Source organism: Felis catus, chromosome B3 (assembly GCF_018350175.1).
Source record: "Felis catus isolate Fca126 chromosome B3, F.catus_Fca126_mat1.0, whole genome shotgun sequence".
Taxonomy (NCBI): Eukaryota; Metazoa; Chordata; class Mammalia; order Carnivora; family Felidae; genus Felis; species Felis catus.
The window spans coordinates 105,773,787-105,791,597 of record NC_058373.1 but is presented as its reverse complement, the minus strand read 5'-3'; the positions used below and the strand labels follow the sequence as shown (position 1 = coordinate 105,791,597).

The 17,811-nt window shown below is 38.9% G+C and overlaps 1 long non-coding RNA gene across 1 annotated transcript in view; it reads right to left on the bottom strand.

Annotated features, from left to right (window-relative positions):
• Positions 1-16,809, bottom strand: part of LOC111560884 — a 114,714-nt gene extending 97,905 nt beyond the window's left edge. Inside the window, exon 1 of the long non-coding RNA XR_006599655.1 lies at positions 16,707-16,809. This is a non-coding gene — a long non-coding RNA (uncharacterized LOC111560884). The remainder of the gene's footprint in view (positions 1-16,706) is intronic.
• Between the last annotated feature and the right edge of the window lie 1,002 nt (positions 16,810-17,811).

Sequence of the window (17,811 nt, the reverse complement as noted above, 5' to 3'; positions counted from 1 at the left end):
ACTTGGGAAAATCTAATTGGCTGTTTGTAATTGGTTGTCCTCAGGTTTTTTGATTTCTTAACCTTGAGGCACTGGCAGGCTTAGATTGGGTTTGCTTCCTTAGGCTGCCAAGGCATTAGAAATCACCCCAGTCTAGGGGCGCCTGGGTGGCGCAGTCGGTTAAGCGTCCGACTTCAGCCAGGTCATGATCTCGCCTTCCGTGAGTTCGAGCCCCGCGTCAGGCTCTGGGCTGATGGCTCGGAGCCTGGAGCCTGTTTCGGATTCTGTGTCTCCCTCTCTCTCTGCCCCTCCCCCGTTCATGCTCTGTCTCTCACTGTCCCCAAAATAAATAAACGTTGAAAAAAAAAAACAAAAAGAAAAAAAAAATCACCCCAGTCTAATGGCCTCCCTGTTTACTTTAACAATATATATGCGCATATATGTATATATATATATATACATACGCATATGCATATATATAAACAAAAGATTGGTTTTGCTTCTCTGGAAAACCCAGACTAATACAGGGTCAAATGCTGTCAAGAGCCTATGATTCTTGAATGACCAGTTTTACATTCTTGGTCACATACACTCCAAATCCAGTCCCAAGTACAGGCCAATGATTCTTGCAATTCTTTGGTTTTACAATATCTATTCTTCCTTAACAGACCACCATGTCCCCTGGAAGTTTATGCAGGGATTTAACTCTAGTTGTTGGCCTGGCAGACAGGAAAGGCAGTGGATGTTACTTCTGAGGGGAACATTTAGTAGCTTGTCTGAGAGAGACCCCCTGAAGCATTTTCTAGCAGAACGGCTTCTCTTAACAGGGAAAAATGTGAATCAATTCTGCAGGCGCAGGGGGTCCACGCCTGAAGGATGTAGAGTCAAGCTTTTGCATAATATACCTGCTTTGACTGAGCATTCAAAGGTTTCTAGAGTGCTGTGACTCTAAGAACTAGGTTTTCAGGCTGTTGTTCAGCTATGACCTTCCACTGTAGAGATAAAGGGCTTTTTGTAAGCTACAGAAAGGCTCTTAACTGTAGACACAAACACACCTTTGTCTATGTCCATACCCACACCTATGTCTACATAGAGAGAAATCACACTCGGTCTTTTAAAAGGAACACGGTGTGGGGCACCTGGGTGTCTCAGTCAGTTAAGCGTCTGACTTCAGCTCAGGTCATGATCTCCCAGTTCCTGCGTTCGAGCCCCATGTCGGGCCCTGTGCTGACAGCTCGGAGCCTGGAGTCTTCTTCGGATTCTGTGTCTCTGCCTCTCTGCCCCTCTCCTGCTTGTATGCTCTCTCTCTCTCTTCCCCTCTCTCAAAGAATAAACATTAAAAAAAATTTTTTGGGGGCGCCTGGGTGGCGCAGTCGGTTAAGCTCCGACTTCAGCCAGGTCACGATCTCGCGGTCCGTGAGTTAGAGCCCCGCGTCGGGCTCTGGGCTGATGGCTCAGAGCCTGGAGCCTGTTTCTGATTCTGTGTCTCCCTCTCTCTCTGCCCCTCCCCCGTTCATGCTCTGTCTCTCTCTGTCCCAAAAATAAATAAACGTTGAAAAAAAAATTTTTTTTAAAAATAAAAAAAAAATTTTTTTAAAGGAACACAGTGAGCAATATTTTATAGTGTTAAAGACTAAATTTCCTCACTTTCCCAAAAAGGGTAATGCTACAATTTATGGATCATACCTTCTGAAATAAATCTCTCATGCCCTAACTTTAGGGTTAACATACTTTTTGTTTAATGCACAAAATTTTAAGAGGCAATGGATTGATAATTAGAAATAATATGTGAAGAAACAGATCTCAATGAAAAGAGCCTTATACAGTTTTGTACGTGTGTATTTCTACCTTTACTGAAATACATGAGGGGACAAAAACAATGCAAACCCGGCTTTCAGAATGAGCTTCTATTGTATACAAATGCCAGTGTGAGTCCAAGTGTGGGGTAAGGCAGATATGGGGAAAGTTGACACGGAGAGCTGAGATTTGCATTATATTTTTAAGGTATTTTTCTTAATGACAACACAAAATTAAAATAAATAAATGTTTTTTGTGCAAATATAATGTGCACAAGAGGTTTAGGGAGAAACACTTGGTTGTTTTACTATTCCTTCTTCCTGTTCTGACACTTTTGGATGTGTTCCATATAAACCCTTTGCAGTTTGGGTGGAGGAAACCTCCTAAATATTGATATCTAGCACCTGACTTCTTTTTCCTTCTCCAACTTCTATCTCAGATGTGTCTTTATGTAGCTTTGATTCCATTTCTTGAAAACAATTGGTTATTAAGTTAAACAGAAGAGCAATCAAGGCAAGACCTTGGAGATTCCAAATTAATAATAAGATTGAATAAATGATGTTCCTATTCTCTTTCACAGGATTTGAAACTAAAGACAGGATGGAAATAACATGCAAATACTCAGATGGTGACTTTTCTCCATATTTTCTTTCTATTCATTAGTACCTAGAAAAATGCCTCCTTTTAGAATCTGATTCTGAGGACAAATTAGTTAAAATAAGGCATATCTAGGGGCATATGGGGCATAGTCGTATATCTGGGTGCCTCAGTCGGTTAAGCATCTGACTTCAGCTCAGGTCATGATCTCATGGTTCACAGGTTTGAGCCCCGCATCTGGCTCTGTGTTGACAGCTCAGAGCCTGGAGCCTGCTTTGGATTCTGTGTCTCCCTCTCTCTTTGCCCCTCCTCTGTTTGTGTGCATGCACCCACTCTCAAAAATAAATAAACATCAGGGGCGCCTGGGTGGCTCAGTCGGTTAAGCGGCCGACTTCGGCTCAGGTCATGATCTCATGGTCCATGAGTTTGAGCCCTGCGTCGGGCTCCGTGCTGACAGCTCAGAGCCTGGAGCCTGTTTCAGATTCTGTGTCTCCCTCTCTCTGACCCTCCCCCGTTCATGCTTTGTCTCTCTCTGTCTCAAAAATAAATAAACGTTAAAAAAAAAATTAAAAAAAATAAACATTAAAAATAAAATAAAATAAGGTATATCTAAAATTATCATTGCTTTCAAGGAAAGACTATAAATTACACATATTCAGACTCTTGCTTTTTAGAGCACATCTAGAGGGTAAAAATTCTCTTTCCCTTTGAAAATTATCCTATTGAATACCATAATAAGTATAATATTTTGCAGTTAGTAATTTATTTACCATTGTTACTGCTAGGAAACCTTTGAAATGAGGGAAGGAAAAGATAAGTATGTAACAAAATCATTTAAAATTGGATTCAGATTTTATTAACAAAATTACGGTTCATTTCACTGTGCCACTTATCTGTACTTCTGAGTTTAAAATTCTAGAAATTCATTGCCTTTGTCATTAGAAATCCTGAGGAACTCTCTGAAGAAGGAAAAGAAAATCACTCATAATTCAATTATCCTAATACTTCAATACTGTAACTTTTACCTTCCCTTTGGGTCTTGTCATTTGTTTTTCATGACTGCAATCTACATGTTTGAAGAGACGCGGTGAAAAGAGTGTGAACTTTGAAGGCAAAGAGAAGTAACCAAAAACCAATAACCCAATAAACACATTGTGATGTATCACAAGAATGCAATTTAACTGTGCTTATGAGAGCATAAAATAACAGAAAATATTTTAAATTATCAGACATTAAATTATTCAGTATTTACCTATAATTTCATAAGTTAATCAGCTAAGATCGGTGAAGTATAACTATCAGAGAGTAAACTGAATAAGGACAACTGGAAGGCTACACTCACTTTTGATTTAAAAGGATATTTGGTTAACTGTCCCTGATGTAGCTTCTCCAAAATACGGCCTCCCAAAACATGTGTGCGTGTGTATGTGTGTGCATGCGCAGACACACCCACTAATAAAAGCAAAATATATCTAAGACTGAGAGTCCAATCTATTGACATAATCTGAGTGCATTGTTTACTAGCTAAAAAAAGCAAATGTAAGGAATTTCTGCATTAGTATGTGGAAAATCACAAGAGATGATCATCGCCACACTAACAGAGAAAGAGACCAGATAAACTGCAAGATCAGACTTTATTTTAAAAAAAAAATCAGAGAGCTGAGGAGATGGAAAAAAAAATCCTAAATGAACCAAACGTTAGAAAGTGACAGCCGTTCCTAGGAGAGAAGCTATGCGTGGCGACTTGTTTTCCTGTGGAGTGATACCCGCTGTGGGTGTATTCCAAGTACAAGAGAGGTTGTCCGCCGAAGCCTGGAAGCGGGGCGGGAGAACAGAGGGAACCTGCCTGAAGCACACCAGGTTTCACTGAGCGAAGGCAGCAGCCGGGACAGCAGAGAAGCTGGAGAACAACAAGAACAACCCAGCAACGCAAACGGCTGTAACCAGGCTGTGAACTAGAAAAAGATGCAATCCTGTGATTGTCTCACCGGCATTCAGTAACCAAACCTTGCCAAAGGGTATGTTTTCATTTTTGCCTCAAAATATTAACAAGCCAGTGGTGGACTAAATCTAGCCAATGCTTCATGCAACAAAGCCCAGATCCAGACTATCTAAAAATGCGATAGTTTTACCCCGACACCGCCCCCCCCCCATACTAGTGGCCTGGAAAAAGAAAGGGTATGGGTATGCCTTTTTCTGAAGGTAAACATTATTCTCTGCAGTCTCTACTACCAGAGGCTGGCATACAATAAAAATGTAAAGAAGAAATAAAATGTGACACAGGCTCCAGAGAAAATGCAGTCAACAGTCTTAGAGATGGACAAAGTATTAGAACGATCAGATAGGCATCTAAAATAATTCCCACAAATATGATAAAGGATATAGTAGAAACAACGGATAACATATAGGGGATAACAGTTGGGGAAATTTCAGCAGAGAGAAAGAAACTAATGAGAGGTAAATGGAAATGCTAGAAATAATTGAAATGTAAAAGTAATAGAAATGCTAGAATAGGAAGTGAAGAAATCATGTGATGGGCTTATCGTGGATACAGCAAAGGAAATCATCAGTGAAACTGAAGACCGTTCAATAGATATTATTCAACATTAAGGACAAAGAGAAAAAAAAAAAAAAGAACTTAACAAAAAAGAACAGAATCTCCAGGATCTCCGTTTGAAATCTTTGGGACCTGGGACTAGGCAAGATGTTCTTATGATATAAAAAGCATGGTCCATCAGGCAGAAATGGTAAGTGATATTTGATTAATATTAAAAGCTTTTGTTTTTCCTTTTGGTATCTATCTATCTATCTATCTATCTATCTATTTATTTATTTATTTCAATATATGAAGTTTATTGTCAAATTTGTTTCCATACAACACCCAGTGCTCATCCCAAAAGGTGCCCTCCTCAATACCCATCACCCACCCTCCCACCCCCCATCAACCCTCAGTTTGTTCTCAGTTAAGATTAAAAGCTTTTGATCTGCAAAAGAGATTGATAAAAGAACTAAAAGACAAATTATAGACTGGAAGTAAATATTGGGTGCTGTATGGAAGCCAACCTGACAATAAATTATATTAAAAAATATTTTCAAATACTATATCTAGCCAAGGACTTGTATCCAGAATATACAAAGAATTCTTAAAACTCAGTAAGAAAACAAAAGGTTTGAACAAATTTCAAAAGAGAAGAATGCAGATTTCAAATAAGCACATGAAAAGACATTCGATATCATTAGGTACTAAGGACTTGCAAACTGAAACTACAAAGAGATCCCCCACGAATCCATTAAAATGGTTACAGTTAAAAGAGAGAGAGAGTGAGAGAGAGAGGGAAAAGGCATAATCCAAAGGTTGAACAATAACAAATTCTCCTATATTGCTATTGGGAATTAAAGTTGTTCAGATACTTAGAAAATAATCTGGTAATTTTTTTATACAGATACATTTATCATATGACCCAGAAGTTTCACCCCTGGCTGTTTATTCAACATAAATGGAAACCTAAGTTTGTTGCAAAAAAACTATATGTAAATATCTATAGCAGTGCTATTCATAATTGCACCAAACTGGAAACAACACAACTGTCCCTCATCTAGGGACTGAATAAACAAATGGTATATCCCATACCAGGGAAACTACTCAGCATTGAAAAAAAAAAAAAAAAGAATTATTGATATATGCAACAATAAGGATGAATCTCCTATACATTATGCTAAGAAACCAGTCTAACAACTCAACATTCTGTATCATTCCATTTAAATAACATTCTGAGAATAAATAAGTAGTTGCTAAGGACTAATGAGAAGGAGGGGATTCGATTATAAAAGGTTAGCACAGGAGAAATTTGTATGTGTGCGTGCACATACGTGTTACAGGTGGGGTATTTGAACCATCTGTATCCTCTTTGTAGTGCTTACATGCACTTCATGCGTTTTTCAAAATTCACTGAATTACATATAAAAATGTGAATTTTACTATCTGTAAATTTAAAAGAAGAAATACCTAGGATCAATAAAATAGTTGGAAAAAATTCACACTGCAAGATGTGTGAATGACCAATAAGCACATAAAAATGTGCTCAGCCATATTTGTCACCAGGGAAATGCAAACTAACCCACAATGACATATAATTTCATACCCATTGCAATGGTCAAATTCAGAAAAAACAAACGATACCAAATATTGGTAAGTTTGTAGGACAGTTAGAACTCTCATATATTGCTGATGAAAGTGTAACATGATATAACCCCTTTGAAGAACGATTTTAGCTTTATTTTATAAAGTTAATATACATCAACTTATGATCCGATAAAATTCCACCCTTACCTAATTACTCAGAAAAAATTAAAACACAGATTCACAAAAACTTGTATGAAATGTTCGTAGCAACCTTATTTATAATAGCCAAAAATTGGAGACAACCCAAATGTCCATCAACCAGAGACTAGATCTTTTAAATTGTGGTATATTCATGCAATGTAATACTATACAGCAATACAAAAACAATGAACTAACAATGCAAAAGTGTGAATGAATCTCAAAAACACATCAAGCAAAAGTAGACAAGCACAAAAGCATACTCTATACTACTATTCATTTGAAATTTGAAACATGCAAAATAACTCCGCTGACAGAAATCAGAAAGTGGTTGCTTCTTTGAATGAGAGGGAAGTGTTATAGAAATGAGCCAAAGAAAATTTTTGTATATTAGCCCTATGTTATTTATTCACAGAAGGCCGGGCCACTGGCTCAAAAGCCCACAAGCACTAACTCGAACTATTCTACACCTGACTGTTTTAAAAATAGCCTAACTAAGCCAATTTTTAGTCATTTAGCACCTGCATGCTTTGCACATCCTGTGAAACTGTACCCAGCACCTGGTAACCATAAGATAAACATAGTAGCTATAAAAGCCTCCAAACCACTGCTGCTCTTAGAGCTCTCCCACACAGAGACCCTAACTCCAGGCTGCTGAGCAACACTGCCTAGATCCACAAGACCCCCTGATTCTCCTCTGCTCAGAAGTTCCCTTTCTCTCCTGTCCTGGGCAATGGCCTCCATGTTGTAGCCTCTAGATGCTTTCATGTGGTGAGGAATTTACCCTACCTGCAAACCTGTCAGAGTGCAGCTCAAGTAAAGCTCATGCATGCTACTGCCACCTTAGGGTCATATCCAACCCCTCGATCAGTTCAGGAATCTGAATTCATTGCAGGAATTGATAGTAAAGGATCATAATGATACTGTTGAGGTGACGGAATGTGACAAAATCTGGCTTCATTTTTGGTATTTGCTGACAGTTTCCAAGCCTCATCTCTCCTTCTTTCTGTCTTGGTTCACATCTGGGCAAACTTACAAGAAAGCCCTCATGTTCCCTCCCTTGCTGATGGTGGGAAGTTCAACCACACTGACACTGGCCCACTCGGGGGGGGGGGGGTTCATCCCTTCCCCACGCCCTCATCACGGTAAAAGCCAAAGCCAGCCACTCTTTCTTGCTCTCTCGGGCAATTTGTAGACCTGCTTGAGAGTTGTCCTGCTCTACCCAAAAAGCTTCATCATGTGTGATGACTTTATACCACTACAGCTAACCCTTGAACAACATGGATTTGAGCTGCATGGGTCCACTTATACCCAGCTTCTTAAAAAATAAACACAGTACAGTACTGTAAATGTGTTTCTCTTCCTTACGATGTTAATAAATGTTCTGTTCTCTAGCTTACTTTATTGTAAGAATACGATGTATAATAGATAGGACATACAAAATATGTGTTAATCAACCGTTGATGTTATTGGTAAAGCCATCAGTCAACAGTAGGCTATTAGTAGTTAAGTTTTGGAGGAGTCCAAAATTGTACATGCATTTTTTGATTGTGCAGGGGTCAGTGCCCCTAGCCCCCATGTTGTTCGACGGTCAACTGTATTACACATTACTCTATATACAACAGTCTACCACTACTCCCCATATACTCCTGGGGTATGTGTGTGGCATCATCTCAACATCTAAACCAACTTTTGTTACAAGGTCTATTCTGCCTCTCCAGAGCGATCACAACACTGAGATATTCTATATACTGTTTTCTGAGCGGTTGTACCGAGGCATATGCTAACCAAATGTCACTGAACTGAATACTTATATCTGTATTTTACCATAGTTAAGTTACATCTCAATTTCAAAAGAAAGCATATTTAAAGAAACTTCCATTTATGGTATTGGCAACCAAGGATATTTAGACCAACTTTCTACACTAAAGACAAATGAAAACATTTGATTACATATTTTAAAATGTTAAAGTCATCAGAAAACATAAAAGTTTAGGGAAATACTGGGCCACGTTATGAATACCAAAGTACCTAAGCCATTTTTTCTTTGAAGGTATTTTCCGATTCTAGAACACTAGAGGATTGGTTTTGGCAGCTCCCGGTGGTGTGGTAAAAGCAACATGAAACAAAGTCAATATTTGAATCAGAAATAATCTCACCAGCCATGCGAAGAAGCAGGAAAATATCCTTATCCAGGAGGAAAAAAAATCAATCAATAGAAATAAACTCAGAAATGATAGAAAATGTTGAAATAGCTGACAAGAACTTTAAAATCAGCTGTAAGTGAAATATTAAATTTTATTTAAAATAGCAGGTATTTCCATTTATGAAGACTTTTTAATGACTTAGGGAAATCCTGATCTACATAAAAGGATACAGAATTATACATACTAATTATGTCAAGTGGGTGAAGATTTTTTTTAGATGTAGAGAATTCAGGTAACATATTGATAGGAGCTGATAGAATTATTATTCTTTTAAAAAAAATTTTAATGTTTATTTATTTTTGAGACAGAGAGAGACAGAGCATGAGCGGGGAAGGGGCAGAGAGAGAGAGGGAGACAGAATCTGTGGCAAACTCCAGGCTCTGAGCCATCAGCACAGAGTCATCAGCACAGAGCCCGACGCGGGGCTTGAACTCATCAACCGCGAGATCATGACCTCAGCCGAAGTTGGACGCTCAACCGACTGAGCCACCCAGGCGCCCTGAATTATTATTCTTTTTATGATAAGAGAATATGATTAGAAAAATGGGTAGTAAGCTACATAATATAAGATGAAAAATTCTAGAATAAAATTAGTAGAAAATTTCTATGGGAATGCCTAGAAAGTACCAACTATCTCTGCTCTGGGAAAAATGTAACAGACTTTTCTGAGTGATATTTAAAAATAGTTCTTAGAGGGGGCCTGGGTGGCGCAGTCGGTTAAGTGTCCGACTTCAGCCAGGTCACAATCTCGCGGTCCGTGAGTTCGAGCCCCGCGTCAGGCTCTGGGCTGATGGCTCAGAGCCTGGAGCCTGTTTCCGATTTTGTGTCTCCCTCTCTCTCTGCCCCTCCCCCGTTCATGCTGTCTCTCTCTGTCCCAAAAATAAATAACGTTGAAAAAAAAAATTTAAAAATAGTTCTTAGAGGGCTGCCAGGGTGGCTCAGTCAGTTGAGCATCTGAATCTTGATATCGGCTCAGGTCATGATCTCATGGTCATGGGATCACGCCCCATTTTGGGCTCTGGACCGAGCATGGAATCTGCTTGGGATTCTCTCTCTCTCTCTCTCTCTCTCTCTCGCTCTCGCTCTCGCTCTGCCTCTCCCCTGCTTGTGCATGCTCTCTCTTTCTCAAAATAAATAAACATTTAAAAAATAGTTCTTACAGTTTTAGGTGTAGCCTCAAAATGTTTATTTTTATAAAGTTATCAACCTAGATGTTATTCATGATTTAATTTTTAGTCCTATTTAGATTAAAAATAAATATTATGGGGACTCTTTCATTTCTGGGTAGAATGGAGTAGCTAGTGATAGAACAATGCTCCAGATGAGAACTAGAGAAATCAGATAAATTTTAAAAGATTGTACGTTTAAAGGCACTAAAGAGTTGCTAAAGTAATAAAGACTAAAAAGATTAAGATACCAGGTAAGGAAAATAAGGCAGAAAATCTGCAACTGTTTTTTCCCTTGGCATTTTTGCTAATTCTGGGCACAGGCAAGAGGTTATGGATCTGGGCTTTATCTAAGAAGAAAGACATGACTGAGGAACAGGGACATCAGCAGAGCTTTTGGTAGTCCTACATGGCTAGATTGACAAAGTTGCAGATTTAAGGGTTTGAAATCTACAGTTCATTTTCCCCTCCAATATACTGCCATATTCTGAAGCTGCATGAGGTTGAAGGCTAAAAAGTTAAGCCAAAGACCTTAAAAAGCAAAACAGAATTTCCAGTAGATCCAAGCATCAGGAAACAAAAGAATTAGCCTCAAGATCAACCTAAGGGAATGACCCTCTGAACACAACAGGCTTTCATTTGAAGGTCATGAAGAACTATGATTTGGGAATAAGAAGAAACCAAAAGGAGACTAAGCCTTACCAGATTTTCTTTTTTATTTTTTTATTTTTTTATTTTTTAAAATTTTTTTTAATGTTTATTTATTTTTGAAACAGAGAGAGACAGAGCATGAAGGGGGGAGGGGCAGAGAGAGAAGGAGACACAGAATCGGAAGCCGGCTCCGCTCTGAGCCATCAGCCCAGAGCCTGATGCGGGGCTCGAACTCACGGACCGCAAGATCGTGACCTGAGCTGAAGTCGGACGCTTAACCGACTGCGCCACCCAGGTGCCCCAGCCTTACCAAATTTTCAATCTAGTCTCAAATCAGATCATTCCTTGACTGAATTAAAGTGTTCAATTATCCTCCCACACTCCTATATCTCTATATGTTTAACAGAGGAAACAGTAAAACCTCTCCACAGGAAGATAACATTACCTGAAGCAACTACAATTTTTAAAATATGCAATGTACAGCCTCCCACCAGAAATTAGCAGGCATGCCAAGAGACAGGGCAATATGGCCAAAAATCAGAAGAAAAAAAGACTATTCAATAGGCCTACAGGTGTTCCAGATATTGAAATTAGTAGATAAGAACTTGACAATAACCATGATTATATATTCTTAAATATAAGATAATATGGAAAAATAGATGGAAAGATGAAGAATTTCACCGGAGAATTCAAATACACCGAAAGGGTGGGAGAACAAAAGCACAATTTAGAACTAAAAAAAAAAAATATGATACTAAGAACTCAATAAATGGATTTAAAAGCACATTACATATAGAAATTAGAATTAGTAAACTAGAAGGTTAACAAAAAATATCTTAAGAGAAGACAAAAGAAAAAAAAAAAAAGGAAAACACAGAAAGTACATCAGAACATGTGAAACCCAGTGAGGAGGTCTTACATTCATGTAATTAGTGTCCCAGACAACAAGGAATACTCAATATTTGAACAGATAGTAGCTGAGAATTTTCAAAACAGATGAAAAATATCAATTCCTCAATTCAATAATCTGTGTGATCCCCAAGCAAAATAAATACAAAGTAAACCACATTGAAGTAGATAATAAATTGCTGAAAATCAAAGACAAAGAGAAAAGCTTAAAAGCAGGTGTGGTGCTGGGGAAGTATGAGGTGCAAGGGGACGGCTCTGGACCTCAAAGGACCAACAATAAAACTAACAGTTGACTTATCAGAAATCGATGGAAACCAGAGAATGAAATGGAGTTATTAAAGTACTAGCTTACAAATCTATATCCAAAAGGACTTATGCGCTATTTAATCTTGACTCAGCTATTTATGAAAACATTTAGGGTCTGTATGGATCTATCCATTTCCTTTCCCCCCTTTATTTTAGGAAGCAATCTGAAATGCTTTCTGAAAAATTTATATAAGGTACATGCTATAGGGTTAATCACTTAAGCCTGGTGTTTTGATTATATATGTCTTTTGCTTATGTGTGATCAAGCAGAGATACTTAGTTTACAGGAATTACTCTGTATCTTATTCCCATGGTCAGTGATCACTGTGGTGTGCGGAGAGAGGGAGCTGGACAGGGTGAGTTTATTTATACAATGAAGATCATTTATGTAAAAGGGGTTGACCTCTATCTTCTCTCTTAAAGAAATCTGTTAAAATTTCCCTTTGATCATTTATTTTACATCCTGTTTCAATCTGTTTCTATGATAGCTAACCTTATTTCAAAATTATTAAGCCTCACCTACTGTATAGTCTCCAAAACCAATTGCAGTTATGGTGGTGAATGAATAATAAACTCCTTCAAGTTAAGTCCAATTCTCTAATTACATGAAAACAGATGGTGGTAATACCAGAAAGAAACGGAATCCAATCATGATGAAAAATACCCAAGGTAAACACTTTTCTAAACTATATTAGAAAAAGAGATAAAATGTTAGCATTTACATCACAGACCAGAAACATTAAAAAACTGTTTGTTCTACTAACTTAGAGTTCTTATTTACTCCTTCACCGCTGAAAGGCTTGGGGCCCTTACTATAAAGGGATCATGCCTTTGAATAATCCTGCCCCTAGGAGTTTGTCCAGGCTCTACCAGTCTACCTCCTATCATCCTGTGTTCTGTCATCTCTCATCTTCTCTCCTATTCTCTCCTTGTTTCCTAGTCTCTGCGTCTACACCATGATTTAAGATTAACTTCTATGTAACACTTTAACTTGACCCTCTTCCTTCTAAGATCGCCCTTGCCTAGGTATCAGGCTACAGTTCTCCATTGTTCTAGGTGCGGCCCACATACCCCCAGCCTACTCCAGGACACCTCATCCAGACTAAGCTCTACACCTTTCTGTGTGCTTGCATTATAAGGTGAATTAAACAAAGTGTCAGCTTCGTAGAAGATCAGGTCACTGACTGGCATCAGTGAATGGATCATTTACTGTTTAGAGAACCCCACAGAAAAAAAACCATATTTACATTTTCAAGCAGAATCAAGACATTCATCTTGTAATTTAATTTCTTCCTTCTCACTTTCTTTTTTTTATCATGACTCAAGTCTCTGCCCATTTATTATAAAGTCATCATTCATCCAGCATCTTTTGCCCATACTGCCAGCCAGCATTATAAGAGATGCAAAGCAAAAAAAGGGGAAAAAAAAGACATATTTTAGGCCTTCACCAAGCTTTGATAAATCAACATTTGGAAAACTTGTTTTTCATTTACATAAAAAATATCATTTACTTATATTTACATATAATTTACTTCATAACACCGGGGACTGTGAATTCTAAGTACCACAATGACAGGGCTGAGTTTTAAAAACACTATTGCCTAAGGAGATTTAGGTTTTTATAGTAATTAGTTGTTGTGGTCACATTAGATCCTGATGTGTACTGTATTTTCTTTTGTGGGGGCACAATTTAATATTTGTAGATTATTCTGAACGCTAGAAAGGGGGACACATGGGGAAGGGCTTTGGAATCAACCAACATTGGAAGGGCCCCCAACTGGGAAGTACCCCCTCCCCCAAGCCCTCCTGGATGATATAGAGAAAATTTAGGGGAAAAAGGCAGCAGACAGACATTTGGTATAGATTTTGTGGATTTTATTTTCCTGTGGAATCAAGACGTGTTGAAGCATTCATTTCTCTCTGAGCATAATGAGAATGTTCTCATTTTATTACATGAAATCACATTCAGACAGAAGTTGAGCATTTCAAATGTTGGAAATGTCTTATTTGAATTCTGATAATATCTAGTGTAGTTTTTATAAGCTTTCCTGAGTGTGGATGGGCAAGATTGTGGGAGCTTTATTTGAGAGGGGAAATGGAATGAATTGGATTTGGCCCTGTTGTGATATAGCACTGACAGTGATTATGGACTATCTTAACCTGATTTCAAGGCTTCTGAAGACCACACCAGGGAGGGTTTGACCTAAGGATCTGATCGTTTCTGTTACTAGGTGGGTTTACAGGAGAGGAGAGAAAGGTCGTTGAAGAGGTCCTTGAAAGCATATACAGATTTCCCTGAGAGGCACAGCAGCAGGCCTGGCTGATCACACCCTATGTCTTTATGTCCACTGGGTTAACAGAAGAAACAAAAAGGCTGAGAAAGCTAGTTTGTAGTGAGGGCTAAGGGATCCCCAATCCACTTCTTCCCTACCATTGTGTCCAGGTAGGGAACACTCCAGGACCAAGGGCTCGGTGTGTATACTCACTGTGTCTACCTCCTGGAAGTTTTTCTATCTTCGGATTCAGTTATAGGATCAACTCTATCGTCTCAAATTCATGGGGAAGCCCTAACCCCTACTATCTCAGAATGTGACCATATTTGAAGATAGGGCCTTTAAAAAGGTAATTAAGTTAAAATGAGGGCAGGGGAGTGGGCCCTAGTCTAATCTGAGTGATTTCCTCATAAAAACAGATTAGGAAAGACAGCAGGGGCTGACACCAGGGGCTTCCCAGGACAGCCTTGTGAAGAGGCAATGCGAGGGCAGCCATTTGGAAGCCAAGGAAAGATGCTTTAGGAGAAATCAAATCTGTCTGCACCTTGACCTTGGACTTCTAGTCTCCAGAATGGGAGTAAATAGGTTTCTGTTGTGGAAGCCACCAAATCTGTAGTATTTTATTATGGTGGTCCTAGCTGACTAATAATACTCTTTTGTCCCACAGGCCGAAAGATCTGCATCAACTTGGAGGCTACATTGCCTTGAGAAGTCTTAGTCTCCACTCAGTATTGAGGCAAACACTCTTCTTTTGGTGCTTACACTTTCCTAACAGGCATTTGTCTAAACCTGCCATTCTTTCCCTCTTATCAGTTACACATGAATGTGGGCCCAGGGGAAAGGACAGCAAAGAAGCCATTTAAGTTTGACCAAAGTTATCTTTATGATCCACCCTGAGTCGCCACAGGACCACATCCATTTGGTCCAAACACTTCAAAGTTATATAAAGCATCATGGAGTGCTGGTTTTAGCAAAAATGGACAAGATCTTGTAAGCCTGCTTGTCTAAGTTTATTATTGAGTATCTTGCCCTAAGCTCAACACAATTCACATAGCACTCTTTCATTCTACAGGCCTGAGAAATATTGTTGTATGTGAATGTATGAAACAATCTATTGTACAGAGTAGTGATATGGAGAGAAGCAGAAGACTTAGATTTTGGCTCTGATGTTGGAAATCTCGACCCTATCAGTTTGTTTCTATTGTTTTAGATAGTAATAGCCTCCCCACCTTCCCCCACCACAAATGGGGTTGTCTTGAGGACCAGATGATAATATTGTAAAACTAAACTACATATTGCAAATCTCTAAACAAATACTTATTCATACATGTGACTTAAAAAAAAAAAAACTATTCAGATATTACAATATTTCCCCCACCCCCAAAGTTCTGTAATTGTCGGCTAAAGCTAATCACTTGATCCCAAATGTTTAAAATATTTTAGACTTAGTTTTTTGTTCTTAGTGCCTGTCTCCCCATTTATGAAACAAGATTACATAAATCAGTTTTTACATATTTAACTTTTACAGCGAATAAAGTTGTGTTCTGTAAGCCAGAGAATTATTACAACTGGGGATAAGATAGTAAACAAACTGCATACAACAGTTTCTGGCCCCTCACTCAAAAATAAAACTTCTTGGGGCGCCTGGGTGGCTCGGTTGGTTAAGCATCCGACTTTGGCTCAGGTCATGATCTCACGGTCCGTGAGTTCGAGCCCCGCGTCGGGCTCTGTGCTGACAGCTCAGAGCCTGGAGCCTGTTTCAGATTCTGTGTCTCCCTCTCTCTCTGCCCCTCCCCCGTTCATGCTCTGTCTCTGTCTCAAAAATAAATAAACATTAAAAAAAAAATTAAAAAAAAATTAAAAAAATAAAACTTCTTTACACAATATATAACTAGCAATAAGAACAAACTAACTGTTAAATGCTAAAGATGAAAATTCACATGTACCCATAATAATATGAAAGTTTTGCTAGATGCTTAAAAAATGTAAAACGATTAGAAGTTATACAGAATATATACAGTTTTTTTCTTTTTAGCATGTTTCATTATCATGACAAATCCATTTTAACCACTATTAAAGTTCTGTTTACAAGTTTGTGAATGGGCAGGAGAGATTTAAAAAGTTTGTGAATAGTTTGTTTAAATTATTAATATAAATATAATTTAACATGATATAATTGTAGATACATTATAATAATTTAAACATAAGTAAATTATGAAAAGAATGGAATACAATTAAGTCATTAGACTTCATTAAGTAGCTTTTTAAAATACCATCACAGAGAGGTGTCTATAATTTTGAAGCTAAAGAGATAATAAAATTTTAAAAAATACTGTGTAGGGAGTGATATCAGCATCATGGTAGCATAAGATATCCCTTGTTTTTGGCCCTGTTCCCCCAACAACAAAAATTTGGCATCCATCCATGGACAAGAGTGCCTTTGAGGGAGCTGTGGGATCCAGCCCCATATACCAAGGGACCCAAGAGGCATCTAGCCCACCTGTATGCCAGGTAATAGGCAGAGAAGCCTTGGTCCCAGCTGTGGACCCTCCAGTGGTCTATGAACCACCTCTAATTCCCCTTGGCTGCTGTGCTTTCTAGAGAACACTGACTAAGACAATCACTCCTAGGTGAGAGAACCTTTGTGGACCTCTACGTTTCCAGAGGAAAAGTTCCAGCACTCCACTGGAGAGAAAAAAAAAAAAAAAAAATCAGACAAACAAAACAAGTTTGGCCACATTTGAATTGATAAGAGGAACAATTTGACTTTGCTTGTATCACCTCTACCTTAAAGTGGCCCAGCTGAGGGCCAAAAAAGATCTTTCTCTGCCTATGTTTTACCCTGTGGGGGAAAGAGAGAGAATGAGAGTGAGCACTCGAGTTTCTCTGTGTGGGATGCTGCCGAAGGGGCGCATTTCTCTCTCACCACATTCAGAGGACTGAATTGTGAGCTATGTGACTGGGGCAGGGGGGTGGGGAGAGGCTGAAGAGTACTCTTGGGGCATTAAAGGAACACAGATCCTAACTGTGTCTCAGATTCCATCAAGAAGCCCAGCTCTGACCACTGGGAACGCCTCACTGGCCCACAGGCCCCCCAGGGCTCTGTGTCTCACCCACACACTCTCCTTACCCTATGGCCAGCCCCCTGTGTACATTTCTGACATGTGTGAAGTCATGTGTCAAGGCTACTGAACAAGTGCAGAAAGTCAGCCAAATACGTGGGCCAGACAGGGACCACAAATTTGAGCTTTAGTGTCAGCTTTGGAAGAACAAAAGAGAGGCTGTCAGCACTCAGCTGGATGTGTTGAGGCTCCAGAGAAGGCACATTGGCTTAAGCATTCTGCCGAAAGAGCGAGAAAGAACAGGTACACACTTACAAGGTCTGAGATCGCCTCGGAATCTCCAGCAAGGTTGACAGAAAGTATTTCTATCTTGAAGCTAGTAAAACTGGAGGGGGTGTCTGCTATTTCAAATGACAAGACAGCAACGCAAAACTTCAAAGCCCATGAAAAATCAAAGCAACGTGACACCGCTAAAGGATCACAATAATTTCCTGGTACCCAAACCCAAAGACAGCGTTCTGCAATTTACCAGATAAAGAATTT